Source organism: Lithobates pipiens, unplaced genomic scaffold (genome assembly GCF_037356315.1).
Source record: "Lithobates pipiens isolate NorthernLeopardFrog02 unplaced genomic scaffold, aLitPip1_a1.2 Scaffold_19, whole genome shotgun sequence".
Lineage (NCBI taxonomy): Eukaryota > Metazoa > Chordata > Amphibia > Anura > Ranidae > Lithobates > Lithobates pipiens.
Genome location: NW_027507764.1, coordinates 208,316,294 through 208,332,495, shown reverse-complemented (window position 1 = coordinate 208,332,495; position 16,202 = coordinate 208,316,294).

Here is a 16,202-nt window from a genome sequence, read left to right as displayed (position 1 = left end):
TAGTGAGGAGTAAAATAAAAAATGTATGCCCTTAGAAATCCTGAAGGCAGTGCTTGGATTTCGGGGTCCCGTACGCGGCTAGGCTCCCAAAAAGTCCCACACATGTGGTATCCCCGTACTCAGGAGAAGCAGCAGAATGTATTTTGGGGTGTCATTTCACATATGCCCATAGCATGTGTGAGCAATATATCATTTAGTGACAACTTTGTGCAAAAAAAAAAAGTTTGTAATATTCCCGCAACTTGTGGCAAAATATAAAATATTCCATGGACTCAACATGCCTCTCAGTAAATAGCTTGGGGTGTCTTCTTTCCAAAATGGGGTAATTTTGGGGGGTTTTGTGCTATTTTGGCATTTTATGGCCTTCGAAACTGTGATAGGTAGTGAGGAGTGAAATCAAAAATTTGCACCCTTAGAAATCCTGAAGGTGGTGATTGGTTTTCGGGGTGCCGTGCGCGACTAGACTCCCAAAAAGTCCCACACATGTGGTATCCCCATACTCGGGAGAAGTAGCAGAATATATTTTGGGGTGCAATTCCACATATAACCATGGCATGTGTGAGCAATATATCATTTAGTGACAACTTTTTTTTTGTCATTATTCAATCCCTTAGGACAAAAAAAATAAATATTCAATGGGCTCAACATACCCATCAGCAATTTCCTTGGGGTGTCTACTTTCCAAAATGGGGTCATTTGGGGGGGGGGGGTTGTACTGCCCTGCCATTTTAGCACCTCCAGAAATGAGATAGGCAGTCATAAATTAAAAGCTGTGTAAATTCCAGAAAATGTACTCTAGTTTGTAGACGCTATAACTTTTGCGCAAACCAAAAAAATATACGCTTATTGACATTTTTTTTACTAAAGACATGTGGCTGAATAAATTTTGCCCTCAATGTATGACTAAAATTTAGTTTATTCGATTTTTCTTATAACAAAAAGAAGAAAATATCTTTTTTTTTTCAAAATTTTCGCTCTTTTTCCATTTATATCGCAAAAAAAAAAAATCGCAGAGGCAATCAAATACCATCAAAAGAAATCTCTATTTGTGTGAAGAAAAGGACGCAAATTTCGTTTGGGTGCAATATTGCATGACCGCGCAATTACCAGTTAAAGCAGCGCAGTGCGAAATTGGAAAAAGACCTCTGGTCCTTAAGGTGTTTATTGGTCCGGGGCTGAAGTGGTTAAACATTAATTACGGTAATTCTCTGAATAATCAGCATTCATTCACTGGTGCTTCCATGCAAATGTGAACATCATGTTCTGATCTTTATTGGGGAATTTTATTTTGTATATAGAGTGTTTATGTGGTGAGTTTGCACTTTTCATTGAACAGAGTTTGGATAACACAGGGTTAAATGGAAAGGTCATAAATGAACTGCACATTATGTGGACAGAATGCTTAGGGAGATAGTGATGTGTTCCTGCTTAGGAGATGTATGTTAGCTTGGGGAGATGCAAACTCTGCAGGGCTCCAACACACACTCGCTGCTATTCCAACCCTTCACATATTTCCACATCAACTTCCCTCCTGGCATTAAGCTTTGCGAGGTATTGTGCTCAGCTTACCACCCCAAACCGATGTTCCTCCCTCAGCTCACCTCTCTCCCTGCATGTCCTGTGAGCAGAATAGCTGTGCTCCTCCTCTGGGTTCTCTCATCATATGGCACTGAAAATAGAGGAGGGGGGATTCAGCGGGACACACAGAGCAAGTATGCCAGACACTGGGGGGGGGGGGGGGAGCTGAGGAGACGGAAAATCAGGGGCTGGCGGGGAGGAGCGCATCACGAAAGGTCTGACTAAATACAATCTCTTAGCGGCAGGGACCTGATCTACCCGTCAGCTAGCTGTGATTGACAGGTAGATCGAAGCGGAAGCTGTCATGGGGCCCCCTACTGGCAATGCCTGAATGGTCAGGTGTGCAGCACTTACTATTGCAAGCTATGTCGGCAGCTGCTGGTGTTGAACCTGCCACACAGCTCGCATACTTCAAAGTCCTGCAGGACATGGCTGCTAAAGGGAACTGAGTTCCTGTTGTGGAAAAAGTACAGGAACTCCGTTCCCATGCGTTCCCGCAGGACTTGAGCCCTGGTTTTAACAAACGATAACGAAAGTGCGGGATCCAAAAAACAAAAGATCCAAAAATCACCAGTCCATTTTCTGTTTAAACTATATACATTCAACAGGAACGACAAAGATTCGACAAAGCAGCGAAACAAAGTCGAATCTTTGGCTTATGGTGTCTGTCGAAAGTTCTAAGAAGATTCGACGGAGCAGCTAAACTATACGGAGTCATACAGTTTAGCTGCTCTGTCGAATCTTCTTTGAACATTCGACAGACACCATAAGCCTTCAATGACAGATTCGACCTTAATTAATTTGGCTTTTCGGACTAATGCAATTTTTTACGAAAAACTAAATAAATAAAAACGAATTTCGGGAGTAACTAAATAAATGTATTTTAAACTTGTCTTGCATACACATGGTCGCACAAAGTTGTCAGAAAATCCGATCGTACACAACGAGGTGACGTAAACCACGTAAGACGGGACTATAAAGTGGGCAGTAGCCAATAGCTTTCGTCTCGTAATTTATACTGAGCATGCGTGGCACTTTGTAGAAGTAGAGAAAACCGTGCTAATCAACCCTGGGTGTTGGATAGACAGAACCAGGCGGTGGGCTCAAAGGAAAGTATATATATGTATAATTATAGGTTGCAGCCCCCCCACAAAAAAGAAAATCACCAATTAGGGATTCTTCAACAACCGGGGTAACTGGCGCTACCTATTTAGCACGGACGAATATTATTCTCAATACCAAAAAGGATGTATTTTTAGAGGAAAAATCAAAAAATCAAAAAATGCCAGCAGGTCCAATAAAAACACCGACCTATTTCACAGCTAGTAGTTTTCATATATCCAATTACAACCAGATAAAGGAAATTGCTCTTTACCAGATGACAGTGTAATCCTTTGGAACCCACTCACTTCAGTTCAGTCAAAGAAAAGAAACCAAGCAACCTCTGCCAGAATCGTGTGCAGTCGCACAGGTTGACCTATTGCGACTTGAACACGACTGTGGCAAGTGTAATTATTTATAACCGTATTTGAAAACTCAATATAAATTCCCGAAAAAGAATCATACATAAGTCCTGTGAAAAGAAAACTAAATGACAAAGAAAGTGATACTTGATGCGACTTTAACCTTAAAATCGCATCAGTGCTAAATTATGATTGTAACCAACAATCTATCAACTAGATAATAAATCTAATATGAAAATACAAAATCTCTTGAAAAAATATATATATAAAAGTGCATTAAAAAGTGCAAATGGAAAACAAAAAAGTATTTTAAGATGCAAAATATATGACGCAGCCAATACCCAAAGTGAATCGCAAGCGTGTAATAAAAAATATAATAAAAAATACACCTGTAAATAAAGATATATATAGAATAGAAAGTGAACCTCACAATATAAAAATAATTATAAGAATAAAATTAATAAAAATAAAAATAAAGGTGATGATATAGTGTCCAATTGTCCAAAAAAATCTTCAATAGTGTAAATCCGGCATTGAATGTTCATAAAGTGACTTTAGTGCTTGTTGTGCAATCTTCAAAGTGACTTCCGTGCTCCCCCACAAGGTACCCCACTCACCAGAAGAATACACCCCTGCAGGGGTAATTCGCCTTTAAACCAAATCTGACGATATCAAGCTCCTTAGGCCGTATGTTTTGTGATCATTCGTATCCAGAAGGGAATTCCATTTATATCCTCATAAGAAAGAAATTATAATCTCCATAGTGTAATCCGTATATAAAAAAGCAATTTATTTCCACAAAAAGAATAAAAAACAAAATTCATAAAATGAAAATATGGAAACACAGTCCACCAGGAGATCTACTTTACATAGACTCTATGGGTTATTGATCCACACCACGGCACTTTGTCCATCGGAATTGTCTACACACGTTCGGAATTTAAAGGATCAAATTTTGTTGTCGGAAAATGTTAGATCCAGCTCTCAAACTTTGTGTGTCGGAAATTCTAATGGAAAAAGTCTGATGGTGCCCACACACGATCGGATTTTCCGACAACACGATCCGATCGCACATTTTCCATCGGAAAGTCCGATTGTTTTTACAGGGCATTAGATGTAGAGGCTGCATTTCTTTTTTCCTTTACTGGTGATTCTGCAAAAAAAAACACACACTTACTGTTCTATAGTGACAAAGCTTGTTCACTGCACTCTATCTATAAAGGAGCAATTTTGTCACCCCGAGCTGCTATCCTGAGTCTAGTCAGACTAACCCCCCCCCCCCCTCCTCATCTCCATTATACATAGGGGTGTTGCTTTGTAGTTGACAGAAGATAGCTGATAACATTATTTGAGATTTCAGGTAAGTCCATGTAGCGGCCATAACTTTATGGGCTTACCGGTTACCTTCTCTTGGCCTGCTCTTCCGCGTCTAGGGGTTTCAGGGTTGATAACCAACGACTTGTATACTGACACAGATAAAGTCCTTTCAAAAGGTTTTATTTTGCAGTAGAACTTTCACAAAACACAGTTTCTTAGGGAACAGAGGGCACGGGTGAATAACTCAGGTACCTTGAACTGCAGGTCTAACAAAGTCTCTATGTCCACCCAGAAAGTAGCCACTCGCAGCTGGGTACTTCAAGGCTGAACAGATCTCTAGCCAGAGATCCTGGCAGTCAGCACGTTGACTCAAAACTTGAACAATTAGCTGAAGGTGAACAGGAACCTTTTTTTGCCATACCTGGAATGTTTCCCGATTCCTCAATGGTACTGGAAAAGTGTGAATTCGTCAATGTCCTTCCCAACTCAGTAACCAGGCACTTCTCAGGATGCCACTTGCCGGCCCTCCTCCGAAGAGTCCTCCCCCGGTCACTTCCATGAGCTGCGGTGTCCCTCCAAGCCGAGAGCACACCCAGACACTTTGAATCCTCCCTCAGTTACTGCGCCTCGGAACAGCCAGCTCCGAGACTCGGGAACGGACGGATCCCTACCTCAGACCAGACAGGTCTATATGGGGCCACTGACAGGAACATGCTGCGGGACGTCGAACACCCCGTGACCGGGACCCCTCACGGGGCTACCCTGGTCCTGGAACCAGAACAGACCACACGGGTCTCACAAACAACTCCGAAACCCCGAACACGTGACCCACACCTGCTTAAGTACCCCCTCCCAGACTCCTCAGCGGGTCCGGCACTCCTACTGATTGGCTCCGAGAGGGCCATACCCAAACATCCAACCAGGCCTGGTTCTAGCCTGTCATGTTCACCTCACCGTTCACATGACCAGGCAGAACTCCAAACGTGGCCTGGCCAGACTGTTGTCAAGGCCTACCTACACAATTAACCCAGCACTTTAGGGTCCTGAGGCAAATACAAAATTTACAATGCATGTGACATTCTATCCTGAATGTCATCCGCTACATCCACAATAAGTTACAGTGACATAAGATTTTACATTTGAAATAGTACTTAAAGTGGTTGTATACTGCTGGATGTATTTTTTTTTCTTCTTCCTGCAAGGTAAAGTCATAATGTGCTAGTATGCATGGCATACTAGCACATTATGTGAAACCTTAAAACGAAGCTGCTCCAGCATAGCGATGTCATCGCTGCAGGGTGTACTCACTTTTGTTGCCAGCGGTTTAGACATTAATGGCTGTGTGTTGAGTTATTTTGATGGGACAGCAAATTTACACTGTTATACAAGCTGAACACTCACTACTTTACATTGTAGTAGAGTATAATTTCTTCAGTCTTGTCACATGAAAAGATATAACAAAATATTTACAAAAATGTGAGGGGTGTACTCAGTTTTGTGAGATACTGTATAAATTAATTTTGGAAAAAGCGCTCACAATTAGAGAAGCAATAAATATAAAATACAAAAAAGACAAAGAATACGTTATCACTACAAGAACCAAGAATGTTTTTTTTTTCCCTATCCTTCTTCTGTGTTGTTTTCTACTAAATTAGTTTACTTTTATATAATATTGAATCCCTTGTGGCATTTCATTCACAGGATTTCACATTGCCACCTTACATGATGCTGAAACTTTGAAAACTGTTGTCCCTCATACAGTTTCAGGTATTGCAAGAGAAGTACAGGGTGATGTAAATAGATTCCACATGGCAAGGAGAATACATCTGCAAATACAATTTACATTGCTCATGTAACTGTCATTCTAATTTACAGACACATTTGAGCTGAATACCTTTTAACCACTTCAGCCCCAGAAGAATTTACCCCCTTCCTGACCAGAGCACTTTTTGCGATTCGGTACTGCGCCACTTTAACTGACAAATGTGCGGTCGTGCAATGTGGCTCCCAAACAAAATTGACGTTCTTTTTTACCCACAAATAAAGCTTTCTTTTGGTGGTATTTTATCACCCCTGTGGTTTTTATTTTTTGCACTATAAACAAAAAAAGAGCGACAATTTTGAAAAAAAATCATTATCTTTTACTTTTTGCTATAATAAATATCCCCCAAAAATATATATAAAAAAAAACACATTTTTAGGCTGATACGTATTCTTCTACATATTTTTGGTTAAAAAAAATCGCAACAAGCGATTATTGATTGGTTTGCGCAAAAGTTATAGCGTTTACAAAATAGGAGATAGTTTTATGGCCTTTTTTATTAATATTTTTTTTTTTAAATGGCAGCGATCAGCAATTTTTATCATGACTGCGACATTATGGCAGACACATTGGACATTTTTGACACTTTTTTTGGGAACATTGTCATTTATACAGCAATCAGTGCTATACAAATGCACTGATTCCTGTGTAAATGACACTGGCAGTGAAGGGGTTAACCACTAGGTGGCAGTGTAGGGGTTAAGTGTGTCCTAGGGGCATGTTGCTAACTGTGAGGGGTCATGGCTGTGTTTTACAGATCACTGATCTCTGCTCCAAGCACAGGGAGCAGAGATCAGTGTCACTGTTGCTAGGCAGAACAGCATCTCCCCGTTCTTCTTCTCTGTTTGGCGATCGTGGGTATCCTCGCTGCCAGACCGGACTCACTGAGCTTCCCGCGGGTGCGCGCCCTCGCCGCCTCTTAAAGGGCCATGTACAGGTACGTGATTTTTCCTGTACGTGCCCTTCTGCCGACGTCTGTCGGTGTGAGGCGGTCGGGAAGCGGTTAATATGTTTTTTTATTTTTTTTTACAGTCTTTGAAATTGGTTAAATTAGAAGTATGGCCAAAGCGCATTTGGCCATACTTCTCCTGTGGGTCTCAATAAACATGTTATTGCTAGGTTTAAAATAATTCTGCTGAGGCAGTTATTGCTATACTGAAGAGGAGTAGCTTTACATTGCAAGTATGTAAACATATATGCCACCCTGAGTGGATCAAAGCACCAAAGACTGTACTTGCGTACTTTAAAAATGAGCAAATAAAAAATAATAATAATAATTGCATATACAATTTTGACACAAGTCATATTGTGAGTGAAAATTATTAAAATGACCTTTCCCTTTCAATCTGCAGTAAAATGCAATGCAATAATGGGTACCTGGAGATGTTCTGTACGCAACGCTCCCTCTCCCACCCCCCCCCCCCCCCAAATGTAATCTCCTGCTTGAGTGATTGGCTTACTGATTTTCACAGAAGTCTGCACTAAGATACAAATCTGATTTTGAGCATCCCCTGCAACAAAAATGTAATTTTTGGTGAGATATTCTCAAAGGGAAATCGTGTCTAAAGGTATGCAGACCCTGCAACTTTCCTCATTAGTGCCCTGCAGGTGCAGCTGCTAAGTGATAATTATAAAACCACTCCCATATGTATTCACACATGGACAAACTGCTATTTCTTTGGAATAACAAAATTAGGAATCTGCAACAAAATTTGTTAAAATCCCTGCAATGTACATAGATCATAGGGGAATGTTTTTTCTCAGCAAATGAGTTACTCTTTAAATGAAAAAGTAGAAGAGGCCCTGCTTAATTTGGAAAATAAGGATGATCATGGTTGCTTTAGCATCCAGATATAAACCCTGCGGTCTGACCTCTCAAACGATACATATAACGTGAAGAACTAGAATATGACATGGCAGATATAGTTACAGGTCTACAGGCCCGGTGCTACCACTAGGCAAACTAGACAGCCGCCTAGGGCACACTGTCGCCTAGGGTGCCCATCCGCTGGTTTTCCTCCACGTCTGCATGCTCTGCGGGCTGCAGCATGTAACTAACTCAGTCTCAGGCAGCCGCTCCATCTGACCGATAGTGTAATTAGAGGCACAGCACAGCACTGGAGCCTGGAGGACATGTCCTGAATCTCCCAACAGAACGGAAGCAACATCCCCTGCCACTAAGTGCCTCTATGATTATCAGTGACCAACCTGTCTGTCTCTCTCAGAGACTCTTGGTGATTACTCCAGTACAGCCAGCTCTGCCTTACACACAATGCATCCCTTACAGCAGGGGTGCCCAACTGCTGGCCCTCTGATGTGGCTCGCCACCTCCTGCTCTGGGATGGTGGGTCGACAAGCCCATATTGCGGGTTCCCGACTAAATTTCCCCAAGCATCAGTGTGAATGGACCCGGCACTAAAGGAAGCAGAGCCGATGCTTCCTGTATAGTGCCGGCTCCTGTCACATGGGCAGGGCAAAGGGGTGGAGTCAGGGGCAGAGCCATGAGGGGTGGCAAAATAGGGGTTTCGCCTAGGGTGTCAAAAATCCTTGCACCAGCTCTGGCTGTCTATGTGAGGAAAGCCTTCCCCTCGTTATTTGTACAATGTAACAAAGTATTGGTCAGTGTGGGGCAGAAAAAGTTTGGTACTCCACACTTGAAAGAAAGGGTTGTTAGAAATGGTTTCATTTTTCTTAGGGTTTATAATATGCAATATCAATAACATTTACATTCCTAGTCAGACCTGTCTTTTGCTGCACTTATAGCACTTATAGTCTGCACCCTTCCCCTCTCCAGCATATTTGGAAAAGATTGTGCTCATCTGTACCCCTGCCCTATAGGTTATTCATTCTGTGGTCTGTCTGGTGTCATAAAGCCTATCTCCCAAAGTCAGTGGTAGTTGGCGCTCCATTTGTTGGTGGGGGGGGAAACAATCCGCCAGCCCCGCACTTACCCCAGGTCACGGGTGGCTTCCCGGCTTCTCCTCAAAGCCAATCTAGTCGCTTCTCCTCCTGGCCAATCCAGTCTCAGGACCTGCTTCCTATCCTGATTGGCCAAAAGGATAAGCAGGAAGACAATAGCAAATGTTGATTCGCTATTGTCACAAGTGGGCAGGCTCAGGGCACAGTGCTCCAAGCCCACCCTTTTTGAAGCCAATTAGAACCAATTAATCATGTGCTTTGCAAAAGAAAAAACCCTGTAGAACTCTAAGCGGCTGCCGCCCGGAATGGGGGGTAAGGGCTGGGCGCATTAGGGGGGCGTCCTTATGGACGGTCCGCCACTGCCCAAAGTCTTGAGAAAGTATGACCCAATGGCAGCCCGTCCATTAAGGGAGCAAGGGGCTCCATCCCCTCGGTCACACCACCCCCTATATGTGTCATGGATAGATTCATGCATAGCATGAATCTTTCCATGGCTGCCACAGCCACCCCCTATTTAGGCATCCCTTTTAGGATGACGGGCGCCTGAATTACAGCAGCGGGGGTGTTTTTTTAAAGTACCTAATTAGAGCCACAGGGTCTAATAGGCTTTAAAATAGGGTAGACAAGAGTGCAGAGCATTGCACTCGGAGACCACCCAGGTGTGTTAGAAAAGCAAATAAATATTCGCTTTTCTAACACTGAGCCACCTCTCCACCTATCAGGAAAGAAGAGAGGCATGGAGGACACAGCTTGCCACTGCCTGACCCACTGCCCATCCCACAGCTTGCTGCCATCACCCGCTGCCTGACCCGCCACCAAGATAGGGTAAGTGCCAGTCAGACAGTGAGCAGGCGGGGGGTGTCACAGTGGCTGCAATTGATGGGCACAGTGGCTGCATTTGATGGGCACATTGGCTACATTTGATGGCACTGTGGCTGCATTTAATGGGCACAGTGGGTCACAGTGGCTGCATTGATGGGCACAGTGGCTGCAATTGATGTTTTTTTTCAGTTTTTTTTTGTTTGTGCCCCCCAAAAAATTTTGAGCACCAGTCGCCACTGGTATTACCATACAGGTTATGATGTTAACACTCTAAAGCAGTAAAAAAGCCCTCCAAATGAATCAGTTCTTAGCACAGTAAAGCCGTCTTAAACCAAAAGTTATTCACATATCTCAGTTCATCGCATAATGCCAAAAATGAGAGTATCACTCCTTGTTGCAGGACAAAGGACAATGGGTGGAGCCGTATAAAACATGCTCTCTCTCCTCACAGGACTCAGATACAGCAGCAGGAGCCATTGGTTCCTTCTGCTGTCAATCACATCCTATGAGGAGTGGAGGGTGGAGCCGAGTCACTGTTTGTGTCAATAGATGCACACAGTTGGGCTCGGAATCACAGCTTGCTATGGGGGCACTGGGAAGGCCAGAGGAGCAAGGAGCGCCGGAAGGGGACCCCAGAAGAGGAGGATCTGGGCTGCTCTGTGCAAAATCAGTGCACAGAGCAGGTAAGTATAACATCTTTATTAGAGTAGGTTCCTTTGTGGATGATCTGGCTCTGTTTCCATTCAATGCAATGGAAAGCCCATTCACAGCCTGTCAGTCTACTTTCCATTGATGTGACTGTAGAGTGTGTCATAGAATTTTGCAGATTCCAAGGGGGAGTACTGCCAGTGCCGGATGTAAACCTTGGGGGCTCCGGGCGCTTCAAGTTCTGGTGCTCCTCAATATATAAATTAGTCTTTTATGAGTAATTGTGGTTCTTTTTATCAGTGACAATTTCCTCAACGGCCTTTCTCTGAAACAACCAGTGACCATCATGCTCAAATATATTCTCGTTCAAAAATTTTATTTTATGTTAAAATAAATTACATGTACAGAATATAAGCCAAATTATGTGATACCAGAAATAAAAAGTAGACATATTGAAGTACGGATGATACAAAGCAAAGAAGAATTTCAACATATTCTCGTGGGAATGACAATAAATGGCCTTATATATTTTAGAATTTGAAAACATTCTTATAGCTGAGTTTTAAACATTTTAATCCAAAGAAAATATAAATATGTGTAAAAGAAAATATATGATTTTAAAGTTTTGACCATAACTTCTAAAGTATGTTTATAGTAAGTATTATATAGTAAGGGAAGAACATAAAAGGTATATAGGAGGGGAAGGGGAGGGAATAATTCTCCGGAGGAGGTTTTATACTCAAATATATTCTAAGAGCTACATTAACACCTGGAAAAGTATCATCAAGCCCTTCATCATGCAGTAAAATTTCCAGTTGAGATGAAGTGAGACATGACCAGAGCTTGGCTGAAAACTGGACAATTTCTTCAACAGACATGCTACTGAAGTGCCGAGGGAAAATATGTTTCATTATTTTTATAAAGGAAGTCTAGGAACTCCTCAGGGTAGCAGGGTGGCCCAGGGAAATTGCCCCTTTTGCCCCCTTAAAAATCCAGCACTGAGTATTGCTTCTGGAGCCATGATACCCTGACCCTGAGTATTGCTTCTGGAGCCATGATACCCCCCCCCCCCACACACACACACACACACGCACACACACGCACACACACACACACACACACATACACTCACACACAATGGGGGTTATTTACTAAGAAGAAGGCACTGCACCAGTTCATACATTAATTGGTGCGCTGGAGAAGTCGGAAATAGTGCTAATAAATACCCACATACGGTAACTGCGGTTTTCTCATTGATGATAGCGCACACCTAATACAATTGGTTAATTTTATCTAATTGGATGTATCTCGTTTGGCAATTAGTGGGTGTTCACAGTTAATTAACACTTTTGATGTTAATTGCATCCCTATCACTTCAATATATCTTTATATCACCATTTCTGGGAACCAGATATGCACCGCGGATACATACCTCCGTGCACACAGCAGTTGCGCATCTCACATACACAGCGGTCGCACATCTAGATGCATTTGGCACATCTAGCTGCATGAACCCAATTTTTATGGAAATAAATAGTAAATTTGATGCAAATTTCCAGAACTGGACTAACAAATGTTTATGGTGAAACCAAGGTCTAAATGGTCCATGGACATGCATCACAATTGAAGGAATGTGTCTTTGCAAAGTTAAACCAAATGAAATCCTTTCTTATTTTTGCTTGGGGATAAGTGCAGAGGGATTAGAAGTCCTGTCAATTTTTGGGGATGTCTGCACCCCTGATAGGGTGAAGACACCTGCCACATTTTGCCAGTTTCTCTTTCAAATGTATTCACTTTCTGTCACATAGCCCAACAGGAAGATAGGGTAGAACCCTACCAATGTCTTTCCTTTTGGACACACGGGTCAATCTAAATAGTTTCCCCATTAGGTAAATTGCACTTTAGCATTTTGCTGTGTACACCCCAAATTATTAGGTATCTTGGACTTTGGGGTTTATTTAATAAAGGCAAATCCACTTTGCACTACAAGTGCACTTGGAAGTGAAATTGCTGGAGATCCAAGGGGGACATCCAAGGAAAATAAAAAAACAGCATCTTTGCTTCTACATGAGTGGATGATAAAATCACGAGTACTTCCCCTCAGATTTACAGCAAGTACACTTGTATTGCAGAGTAGATTTGCCTTTAAACCCCAAAATACCAAATCATTTGGGGTGTACACAACAAAGTGCTAGAGTGCAATTTGCCTAATGGGGACACTAGTTAGATTGACCTGTGTATCCCCAAGGAAAGACATTGGTAGGGTTTTACCCTCACTTCCTGTTGGGCTATGTGACAGAAAGTGAATACATTTGAAAGAGAAACTGGCAAAATGTGGGAGGTGTCTTCACCCTATCAGGGGTGCAGACATCCCCAAAAATTGACAGGGCTTCTAATTCCTCACTTGCTGTTTGGTTATGTGACAGGAAGTGAAGCCCATTTTCAGAAAAAGGACACAAAGCCCAACCTGAAAAAGACAAGCAGGGATTCTAAAACTCATTTGGTTTCCCTGAAATGCCCACAATTAGACTAGGATTGTCTTGAGCTAGATTTTAGCTCAGTGCTCTAAATCAGTGGTTCTCAACCCTGTCCTCAAGGACCCCCAACAGGCATATCTGCAGGTTTTCCTTCATCTTGCACAGGTGCTTTAAATCGGAGTAAATGGTTTGGTATTTGGACAGCTATTTTAGCAAAAATAAATTCCAAAAATGTCCTGTCGGGGGTACTCGAGGACTAAGGCTGAGAACCACTACGCTAAAATGGAAAATTGAATACTTACCTCTCTGTAATTTTCCTGTGTTTCCTGTGTATGCTCCCATGAAGGCAATAGGAACGTAGCTTTTAAACAAATCAGCCTAGTTAAACTGCAGCTGGGAAATCTGTTGCATGAAAATTGTTTGGGGGGGGGGGGGGGTAAAATGCATTACTTGGATTGAGCATGCATCTGCAAAACAAATTAACAAAACACATAAAAATTTGCTACAAATTTTATTGGTTATTGGTTAGAGGAAATTAACAGGAGTTAAAAGGACTGCACCCACAAACGGAGAGAGTCTCTTAAGGATTTAAACATTTATTAGTCACAACATCTTGAGGAAGATTTTGCAAAATAATGCAGCACAGACAATTAAATCAAAGTGAAACTAACAACTTAGGAACAACACACATTGACAACATGAAAAATATCCCCCTCCCCCCCCCCACACGGTTGGATTTTACGACTGAAAATATGCGATCGGATCATGTTGTCGGCTCCATCTGACTTTTTCCGTCGGATTTTCCAACGCACAAAATTTGAGAGCAGGATCTAAAATTTTCCGACAACAAAATCCGATCGTTTAAATTCCGATCGTGTGTAGACAATTCCGACAGACAAAGTGCCCCACATGCTCAGAATAGATTAAGAGACAAAAGCTATTGGCCTCTTTATAGTCCAGTCGTACGTGTTATACGTCAACGCGTTCTTACGTCAGAAGAAGTCGCGGAGGCCCAGCAAGAAGAACCGAAGAGGGGGACGAGACCCCCGAAGAGGGGGACGAGACCCCCAAAGTCAAAAGAAGAGGGCGGCGACGAAGAAAAAAGTCGGGCTCCTCCGCTAGTAAAAGAGCTAGCAAAAGAGCAGAAGATAGCGGAGGAGTCCGGCGAGAAGACCCCCGAAGACGGAAGAAGACCCCCGGAACTGTGCAATAAACTATTTTAACCCTTGTGTGTTGTGTTTTTTTTTTTTTCACAGGTGAATGGGTAGGGGTACATTGTACCCCATACTCCCTCACATAGGGTGGGGAGGCGGTATCCAGGGGCCCCCTTATTAAAGGGGGCTCCCGGATTCCGATAAGCCCCCCGCCCGCACACCCCGACAACCAACGGCCAGGGCTGTCGGGAAGAGGCCCTTGTCCTCATCAACATCGGGACAAGGTGCTTTGGGGTAGGGGGGCCGCGTGGCCCCCCTTCCCCAAAGCACCCCCCCATGTTGAGGGCATGCAGCCTGGTACGGCTCAGGAGGGGGGCCACTCGCTCGTCCCCACCCCCTTTCCTGACTGGCTGGGTTGCGTGCTCGGATAATGGTCTGATATGGACCTAAGGGGGGGACCCCCATGCCTTTTTTTCGGCGTAAGGCTTCGCCTTTAACTCCATACCAGGTGACAGGGCCAGCAACGCTTCCTTCGCTGGTCCCAGCTACCTGGAGCCGCGCTCAAAATGAACGGACTTTCCTCCGTGTACGGCGGATAATCCGGCGGAAAGTCACGTGTGTGGGCAGGTCCGCTCGTTCGGAAAGTCCGGCGGACTTTACAGCGGTTTGTCCGCCAGACTAAGTCCGCCGGATAGTCTGATTGTGTGTACGCGGCATAAGTGTGGATATTTTGGCTGGTACACTTATCATATTTTTTGGTTGGTACACTTGCCAATAATTGATGGACTAGAATTTTTTATGTTATTTGTTTTTCTTGTCATATAGAGGAGTAATTAATTTATACTTCTTGTACACTTAGCATCAATCACATATGTGGTGTTATCATTAATATTCTTATTGCATGTTATGGTTTATTAATGCACATATGTCACGTCATATGATTTAATATTATTTGTACACTTTAGCACTGTAGTGTGATAGAGTGTACTATTGGTCGGGGACTAGGTTTTGTTCCCCACTTAAAGGTAGCGCCACTTACCCCACTTGCTTTACCTTTTAACCCTTAACTGAGTGTCCACTTCTTGTTTTGGGTTCGTTAAAGCCTTCTCAAAGCCGTGTATGCCTTTCCTGTACGTTCATTGTTCAAGTTTATGTATTCTGAGTGGGATCACCCAGATAAGCATTGTTTCCCTCCTAAAAAGTTTTTCACACTTTATCCTATGGAGGAAAAAATGTATTAAAGGTGAAAGATACCAGCAATTGATGCTGCTATATCTTCTGATTAAAAGTTTGACTTGTCCGACAGACAATGCTCAAATACTTAGGGATCCAACAGATAAAGAGTTGGAATTTCTATAAAAAACAAAACAAAAAAAAAACATATTTGTTTTGCTGACAGGTTGAGTGTCTTGACCAGTGCTGACAGTAATTGGTATATGTCAAAATCCTTGAGGGACCAGTTTAAGCAGGTGCTCAAAGCTATCCCTTTTCAGCAGGCCCAAGACCTGGAAAGCTCCTAGTAGCTTTATGTTGGCAATAGATGCTATGAGAAATTCTATCTTCATGTCTCACGCCTTTCGCTGGGCTGGTACATATGTATAGAATACTATGGTTGAAAAATTGGTCAGCCAAAGCGTTGTAAAAAACAAAACAAAAAAACAAAACAAAAAACTCCTGTTTTTTTTGCGGTGAACGGCTGTTTGGGATATCTTGGATAATTCATCCAAAGAATTTCTATTGGAAAGGTACACCTTTGCCATTTAAGAAAAGGAGTAAATGTATTTCATTTAAACAAGCTCCTTCTCCAGTGCCAGGGGCATCAACCTCCAGGCAGTCACGACGGCTTCCGCTGTCAAGTTCAAGAGGTAATCCTCAGGGTCAAGCCCAGGGACAAAAGAAACCTACAAACAAGGTACTGAAGCCTCCTTAGGAGAGGGCGCCCCCAATCACATGCCCGCGGGGGGGGGGGGGGGCTTCTGCAGTTCTCAAGGGTCTGGCAGAA